General features: G+C 45.5%; 1 protein-coding gene across 1 annotated transcript in view; it reads right to left on the bottom strand.

Moving 5' to 3' along the window:
* The window catches only part of UNC5D (unc-5 netrin receptor D), a 274,310-nt gene that overhangs the window by 163,853 nt on the left and 101,199 nt on the right, over window positions 1-9,258 (bottom strand). The gene's annotated exons all lie outside the window — the stretch shown is intronic.

Below are 9,258 nucleotides of genomic sequence, written 5' to 3'. Positions count from 1 at the left end.
TAGGGAAAAAAGGACAGTCTGTTCTCCATGGTTCCTGTCGAAAAGGCAACTCCTGTTCCCCAACTTCCCTTCTCCCCTGTGACACAGACTTACAGTGGAGATTTTATTTTATCTGCTTCTCACAATCCTGGTACCGCGCCCGACACACCGCTAAGTGTTCAAAAGAGTTGCATTTACTAAATTGCACGTGGATGGCCTACAATATGGAAAAAACTTTACTTAATCTTACTCTCGTCTTATTTTTTATTATTGTTTTCATGTCATTTACATTACTTTCTGGGCCTACTGCCTCTGCTGAGCTCTGCATAGAGAAGTACTGGCTTAATTCAGGAACACATGCCATAATTTTTGGAGTAAAAGAATAGGAAAGAGAAAGATTTCCTAAAAGAACACAGACCCCTGGGGCCAGCCAGTGCCATGGTGGTTGAGGCAGCTGGATCCCACGTGGCTGATTACACAGTGGAAGTTCTAGACGCAGGAGCTTGAAAAACACACTGAGCACGTGGGCATGCACACCCAAAACCTTGAGAGAAGAATGAAGGGAAAGGTATCGTGGTATGGCCACACCTAGGAGTGCGTTCTAATTGTCCCTATTTCCCTCTCTCTCTCTCTCCAGCCTCCAGGGAGTGCTTGTGCCCCATAGCAAATTAAAAAGAGAGAGCAGACTTCACTCCCAAAGACCTTCATTCTATGGATCACGGTGAGGGTGCTTGTGTGGTTCTAGCTGATTCTGACATATGTATCTCATCCATTTCGACCTTAACCAGTAAGGTCTAGGAGGACAAAAGAGAGAACAGTACAACAAAAGATCCATGAGATAAAGTCCCGGCCTTGACATTCCATATATTTTGAGGAACACCCATTCACTTGGAAACGACGGTGCTCGAAGACCCTCATGTAATGCTACTGTAAGGATGCAAACTCCAGATTTTCATCCAGTTTGCACAGGCTGAGAAGGGTAGAATACCAGAAAGCCACTGGAACATATTTTTTCCTGATGGAGAAATACTGCCAGTGGGTTCCAGAAATCTTGTGTTTTGCAGGCATTTTTTTTCCTCTAGTTTCTTTTATTACCTTGTTAAAGGGTCATTTGGAGGCTAGAACTGCCAACCAGGCAGCACACATGTGTCTTCTCTTCCTAATAGAGCACAGTGTGCACCCGATGGATTAAACGATTGATTAATTAGAGAGGCGAGGCTGCTGCTTCAGCTTCCCTGCAAACAATACATTGAACCCAAATAAGGGCCCTGTCCCTCTTCTGGAGAAACTTTCCTACGCATCCAGTTCAGGGAAGCTTGCCCAGGGTCCCCAGGGGCCTGCAAGAGACCCTTAGATAAAGACAACCAACCCGCCTGTGCAGAGAGAGGAGCTGGCCAGTGGACGGTTCACAATGCATACACATGAGCACTCGGTGCCAGAGCTGGGTGGCATTAAACACAGCAGGGATACTGCCACTCCCTGCCCAAAGGTCACTGCCTGGATTTTAAGATTGCTCAAATTAGATTGGTGAAATAGAGTGACAGAGACCTTTATGTTAGAGTCCCCAGGCATTGCTGTATTCATATGAGCTACACTGAAAAGACTCAGCCCCAGAATTCTGCTCAAAACCAACGAGTGCAAGTCTCCCAATCTGATGTGTGTCTGTGTCCATGCAAATGCCAGCCCTGAGACACACATGCTTTCTGTGATTTCTCATGTTCTCTGCCAGCTGGGTACAAATACGATGAACCACAACCCTGCCAGACGGTCAAGAACTTTCACTGGAAGGGAGAAAATGTCACGCATTCTGGAAATATCATGTGAGATGCTCTTTATCACAGAGGGCAGAGACAGGCTTGGCTGGGCTGCAGCTCTGAGGAGTTCCAGGGTGAATGCTCACTTCGTTATTGTCAGCCTGACATACTCAGCCCAGAGATCTGCAAACGTGATGAGGATGGTGCCAGGTGGCGGATATGGCAACTGAGTATGGAAGAAAGTTCATCCCAAGGACCACGGCAAACAAATTCTCAGGGTCTTGTAACAATTTGGGGGTGAAGGGTGTAGAGTCAGAGGGGAAACTTGGAGACAGCACAAACCAGCAGGCCCCAGGTGAGGGCAAACTTCTCTGTTCCCTGCCTATAGATCCACATTTCCTGACACAACCCATGCCAATAAGAAATAAAGGCCTTCTTTACAGGCCCAGAGCTGGGCCTGCAACGATCCCACGGGAATTCTTGCTCCCCGTTCTCTGCTCTCCTCTCATATCTCAACCTTTTCCTTCTAATCTTACTACAGGAGTTCAGGAGATCAAAAATGCTAGCGCTAACTAGCCCGAACTTCCACCCAGGGGAGCTTGGATCCTCAACTGCTTTTTAGCACCTACAAATGTCCACAATACACTGTAATTTATAATTCTGTGGAGGGTCAAATTTAGAAAGGAACACAGTGGAGCTCTGAGCAGGAGTGAAGCCTTTAGCTGGCAGAACAGGAGCCGTCAGCCAGCCCCTGCCGTTCTCTCCTTGGTTCCGGCAGTCACCGGGAGGGAAGTGGGCTTCATCTGAGATTGGGGAAGGATGATGGTCTTGGGCATTAAGCCCGATGGCGATCAGAGTGTGCCCTTTATCCGATCACTAGTTATGCTGAAACAGCTTACTGAGAAAGGTCAAACAGGGGCCAGGAAATGGCGTAATAGCTATGTCACTGGACTTCCACGTAGTCAACCGCAGTTTGAGTCCCAGACCCAGAGGCTTAAACTCATGCCAGGCACATGTGCGTGCATGCCCAAAATCTGGAGAGGAGAACAGAAGCGAAGGGACTGTTGTGTGGCCATCCCCCGCTGCGAGGGGTGATTTCTCACTTTTTTTCTGTGTCTCTCTGGCAAGTGCACATGACCTACCTGCGAGGGGTGATTTCTCACTTTTTTTTCTGTGTCTCTCTGGCGAGTGCACATGACCTATAGCAAAAATCTCTCTCTCTCTCTCTCAAAAAAAGGAATCAACCTTCCTGGTTTCATTCTCTGCTCCAATCCTTCATCCCAAACATTCCCATCCCAGAACTTGTCCCCACATGAAGAAGTCAGTAAAGGGTGTTGAAGCGTGTCAGGGCCGATCTACTTCTTGAATCTCAATTGTAGAGCTCTTAAAATATGAAGGAGGACAGTCAAGAAATGAGGATAGACTTGGCTGTGGTTCTCAGCCAAGGGGCAAACTGGGCAGTGGCTGGACATCTTTAGTTGTCACCGTGCAAAGGCAGTACAAGTGGCACTCAGAGGGTAGAGGCTGGGATGCCACAGATCATCCCCAGTGCACAGGACGGTCCTTCGCAACAAAGGCACATCTGGCCCAAAATGCCAGTAGTGCCAAGGCTCAGAAACGAAGCATCACGGAGACTAATAACCCTCACTTCCTTACAGACAGCAGAGAGTATGAGACCCAAAGCTAGTGCGTCTCCTTTGCTAAGGCTGTCACCAAGCTTGTTTCTGAGCCTGAGGTGCTTCACCACTCTCCAACACCATTGACACTGTTCAACGGCAAACATGTGCAAGAGCTGGAGTGGGGGGAGGAAGAGGGAATAAAAAAACAATGCCTCATAATTAAAGATAGAGGAAATAGAGTATTTTGTAATTATTACAAAAGTGTGTCTTCTGTGTGCTTAGTGCATCATTAAACTGTCTTATAGGTGCTTAATGTCTCATTAAAACTAAATCTGTACCTGCCAAAAAACAGTACTTTCCAGTAATCTTTGGAGTATGTCCTAATTAAATTTAGCAAATGCCTTAAGATCAACCAGGAACCCAGCTAGGAGAGAAATCTGTTGATCGGCCTCCTCTCCTGGCTGATCTGACAAGCAGCCTGAGCTGATTTGGACTCTACAGGGCTCAGCACAGCGTCAGCCGCACCACTAGCCCATGGGAGAGTGTGGGAGTCTGGTGAAAGTCTGAGTGCCCGCTGAGATGAGCAAGAAGGGTGTCCAAGCACCCCGACTTGGGTAGCAGGCAAGGCAGGGGGACCTCGTAAACAGTGCTGCCTCGTGTTGTTTCTGTTGCTTGTGTAATAAGAGACCCAGAAACTCGAGAGCGTGACTCAATACAGTGTCAGCAAAACCCAGGCAGAGAGAGAAGGCCCACTGACATGCTGGGTTCCTGGTCAAGACTTTGGAGTGGAGCCACAGCTTTCATTGACACCGGGGTTCCCCAGACATTGCAGCTAATCAGACAGCTATAAAAGGAGGCTGGAGGGACCAGTAGGTTGCATAATGGTCACATTGCTGGACTCCCACATTGGTGATCATGGTTTGAGTCCCAGACCCAGTGGCTTGAAACCCACTCCAGGCACATGGATGTGCATGCTCAAAATCCTGAGAGGAGAATGGAGAAGGGATTGTGGTGTGGCCATCCTCCCTCCCTGGGGGGTGACTTTTCATGTTCTGTCTCTCTGTCTCTGTCTCTCTGGGGAGCCCACACACCCTATAGCAAAAATCTCTCTCTTAAAAAAAAAGGGGGGGCCAAGAGGTGGCAAAAGTATTCTTACTCCCTTTCTTATTAATGTTGTGGGGAACTGCTATAAGCTTTGCCACTGCTACAGATCAGTAAGGATAAACTAAACTCTAGGGGCAGTGTCAGAGCCTCAGAGGAGAACTCAGTGGAAGTTCTAAGTCTCAAGCTGAAAACGTGAACTGACTACAGCAATGGCCTTCCAGAGACCCCGGCATCTTGCTGTTAGCCCGCCTTCTGGAGCACCGGAGAGCTTTTCAGGATATTCGTTGGAAGATGTGTGACACATGCACCCAGCGGAGACCTGGGGAAACGTGTCCTGGTAAAATCACGCCCTTTGCACTTGGATTATACAAGTATTAAGACAGCACTTGGAATTGCTACTTGTGAGCCTGGAGTTTGGAATAGATATATTGTTTCAAGGGCCGTTGACTTAGAGGTCCTGCATTTTTATATTCTCAAACCACCTTGAAATGGCAGTATTTTCGCATAGGCTCCATGACTGGAGGCCGTGGATCCGAACCCCATCTCTGTTTCTCTTTTATATTCGTGAAATGACAGAGTGGGCATCCTTTCGAATTTCATGACTGATGAGCATCACCGTCATATTTGATGACTGCCATAAAATCGTAGATTAGGACTCCATCTCATAAAGGCTGACGTTACTTTCAAATGAAGGCGTTGTGTCCTCACTGGGGAAGATGATTTGTTCCTGCTGGCAACGACTTGGACAGCTGTCAAAGGTCAGGGCAGACCCTCCATCCCAGCGACCAGTGCTCCTTGAGTGTTGCAGACCCATGTTCAAAGCTGGCCGGCAGTGGACGGCCACACAGCCACAGTGCTGCTGCCTTCGGCCTGAAAAGGGACTGAATGAGTAGGGTGTTGGCGGTTGTGAAATCGCACCTGTAGATCTGCTCTGTACCCAGGGGGGAGAGGCAACGTGCATCTCTGCTCGCTAGCCAAGTCCTTCCCAACCACGTTTCGCTTAGCCACAGGCACGCATCCTGAGCAGTGCATAGTTAGGCGGTTTCGTCAGCAGGTGACATGAGGGCACAGTATGCAACCCAGATGGCACTGCCTAACGCACACCTAGCCGTCGGGACGCGCTCTTGCTGCCAGGCTGCAAACCTTGCCGCATGTTACCGTGATGAGCACTGTCAACAGCTGTGCCACGAGGTGAGTATCTGTGTTTCTAAACAGAGCTGAACACACAACAGGCACGGTAAAACGGTGGCGTAAAAACTAAAGGCAAATTCAGCTGTGGTAGAGCCCTGGCCATGAACGGGGCTCGCTGCACAGACCTGTGCTGGGCGAGGCAGGGAGTGAGTGGTGAGTGCATGTGAAGGTTCGGACAGCACCGTGTACTACTGAAAACCAAAACGCCGGCACTGGGAACCCCGCACAGACCTCCACATATTTCCATTTCCTCGGTGATCAGTTAGCTAGCTTACCGTGACTTTGGACTTTCTAACCTTTTATTTTTTTGGCTTTTTGACTCTCTTGTACTAATACTTGCTTTAGAACACAACACATTGTACAGTTGTATAGAAATACTATTTTTTCTATCCTTATTCTATAAGGTTTTTTTTTCTATTTTTAATGTATTTGTTTATTTTAAAAAAATTTCAACATTTAAAAAAATTTAAAACTAAAACACAATCAGACACATTAACCTAGGTCTACACAGGGTCAGGATGAACCAATTGTTCTATAAGTTTTTTTTTCTATTTTTAATGTATTTCTTTATTTTAAAAAAATTTCAACATTTTTAAAAATTTAAAACTAAAACACAATCAGACACATTAACCTAGGTCTACACAGGGTCAGGATGAACCAATTGCTGTCTTCCACCTCAACATCCTGTCTCACTGGAAGGGCTGTGATGAACAGCACAACATGAGACTAAATCACACACAGAGAAAATGACGTCAAGAGACATGTCAACGAGCTGCTGCCAGAGAAACACCACAGTTTTTAAAAGTAAGGGGTGCATTCTAGAACAGCAGTGGATGTACACTCTGATAAACATGTCCACCAGAAGTGCTGTGTATGGTCAGGATTACCAGACCATGTGCTGTGCATGGCTACACATGTTGTGCTCGCACGTGAGTGGCAGTGCAGCAGGTGTGTTCACACCAACTTCACCATAGACAGGTGAGCCATGGCGTCACAGGGACTCTGATGTCACCAGGTGGTGAGATGTTTTCCGGTCTCCTATAATTTTAGGGGACCACAGTTGTGCAGGTTGTCTGATGGTGACTGACATATCACTACGTGGTGGCCAACTGCACTTATAACTTCCAGAACTATGAGCTACTTGTCTCCTTGAGAAACCTTCTAAACCTTCTCTGTTTGGTGAAAGGCTCTCCTGGAAAACTTACAGCTCTAGGCTTTCATCAGGTCCGAATCAAATCCAATTTTATGTCTCTAAAAATCTACCTTAGGATCAGCTTCATGGCACAGTAATAAAGCACTGCTCAAGAGAAGCCACCTCCCACATGGCGACCTCAGTTTGAATCCCTGGCTCAGTCCATCCAGACATGCCCAGCTCATGTACCAGTGACAGATCTGACAGGCTACGGGACTGGAGGCAGGGAAAATGGCACAAGCAGACGCTGCAACAGGTGTCCCTCCCCCATCTTACCTTCTCATGCATGCATACATGCTTTATCATGAATAAAGTGGAAAGAAGACATGGGAAAGTTACATTCAAAGATCTATTAGGGAGAGAAGAGAGGGACAGGAGAGGAGAGGGAGAGAGGGAGGGGGGAAGGGAAAGAAGGACACAGAGTTATGTGTAAAGGATTAACGAAAACTAACCTGCAATTGTTTTTCCCTAAAATACATATTTCACAGAAAACAGGTCTTTTTTTGTATAGATAGGCTTGGTCATATTCAAAAATTCATACTCTATTAAATAGATTAGAATACAAAAGACATGATTATAAGTTTGTAAGTATGAAAAATATCTCAGAGTTTGCAGAGATTTGGGAAGATATAATTATTTGGAACCAGAACAAAAATTTTGCTTTAACCTTTGACTGCAATATCCTTCCAGGTCCCCTCTCGCAAGGCAGGGAGGGAAACCGGAGATGCTTGGGATTCTCAGCAACAAAACCTTTTGTCCATGTGGGGTCATTCATGTCTGTTTTATGTTATCCATGAAGATCAAACTCCAGGGTCTAAATTTCAGCTGCTCAGTCCATATAACATATCCAGAAAGGGAAAAGCATTAAAAAAAAAAAAAGGATATATTTATTTCTTCAGTGAGAAAGAGAGAAGTCCCTTCAAAAGGTCTGCATGTTGTAATCTCCCCCTAGCCAGCCAGGATCACAGAAACGCATGTGCACTGGGCGCGTGCAGAGAGGCCCAGGACATGAACCCGGGACCCAGGCACGTGGCCTCAGCACCTTCAAGTATCGCCTTGTGCCACCGTGCTGTGGTTTATCACACATTTATTCTGAGTTACATTCGTCTGGGTACACGGACCGCTGAAAGGCTGTGTGTTTACTCTACAATCCTAAGGAGACAGAGAACCTAATCTAGATATAAGATGTTCAAGACCAGGGGTGAGTGAGCACTCCAACTTGTGTAAATGAAGAACTTTGGGAGCAGGGAAATATCTCGCCTATCTTGTGTTTAACCTTGTGGACACAAAGTAGAATTAACGTGTAAGGAGAGACTAGGCTTTTACAACTGGAAGACATCTCTTTTTTATTTTCTTTAAATTAATTAATTTTATTTTATTTTATGGAGACCTATGGGAGACATCTTAAATAATTTTCAAAAGACTAACTTGAACCATGCACACGTACATGACTTAAAAAGTCAAACGAGTTTTACATGATTTATAATAGAGTAGGAGCTCCTCTCTTTCCTTCCTTCCTTCTTTTGAGTTTTAGCTTCAAAAACTTTTATCAGGACTTTTAAAAAATATGCTTTTATGTATTAATTAGATATTAGATTTTTAGTAATTACATGGTTTCCACACTGAGAATGACAATTTATTACTATATCACCCCTCTGTAACACATTTCTTTATCACTATTCTACCAATAAAATAAATGCATTGTACATTTTATTAAATTAACATTCAAGATTTAAAGTAGTCTATTAAATTTAAAGATTTAAGTTATGACTATTAGCTCTATTTACCCCTACAATAAACTAAGTTTGTTATGATTACTTTTGTTGTTGACAACTTTTTTTTCCTGCATTTAATAAATGCTTGCATTAATTTTGGTGGGGGTTAATTTTCCTCTAAATTTCCAAAAAGAACTGTAAATCTCTCAAAAGAGCAAATAAACTAGGGGAATTATTGGATCTGCCTTCCTCTTTGACATATCCTTTCTGGAGCCCCCACTGCACTCTGATCGGGGCTATCTGCCCCCCGGCCTGCTGTAAAGTCCTTGCTTAGCCGTGGTCCTGGGACCTCATCCACCCTCATTCTCAGAATTCCATTGACTTGTCTTTTACACTTTATTTAATGAACATTTATTTATTTTTTCTTTTTAAATTTAGCTTTACACTTGGGACCAGCAGTTGGCATAACGGCTATACCAATGAAATCCCATGCAGTCAACCGTGGTTCGAGTCCTGGCTCCGGTGGCTTAAACTCATGCCAGGTGCGTGTGGGTGCGTGCCCAAGATCCCGAGAGGAGAATGGAGGAGAAGGGAGTGCAGCATGGCCATCCCCCTTGGGGGGTGATTTCTGGCTTTCTGTCTCTCTGTCTCTCTCTGTCTTTCTGGAGAGCACACACACCCTATAGCAAAAACCTCTCCAAAAA

This window comes from Tupaia chinensis, unplaced genomic scaffold (genome assembly GCF_000334495.1).
Source record: "Tupaia chinensis unplaced genomic scaffold, TupChi_1.0 Scaffold000144_1, whole genome shotgun sequence".
In the NCBI taxonomy this organism is placed as follows: domain Eukaryota; kingdom Metazoa; phylum Chordata; class Mammalia; order Scandentia; family Tupaiidae; genus Tupaia; species Tupaia belangeri.
The sequence above is the reverse complement of the archived record's forward strand: the minus strand, read 5'-3'. Positions and strand labels throughout refer to the sequence as shown.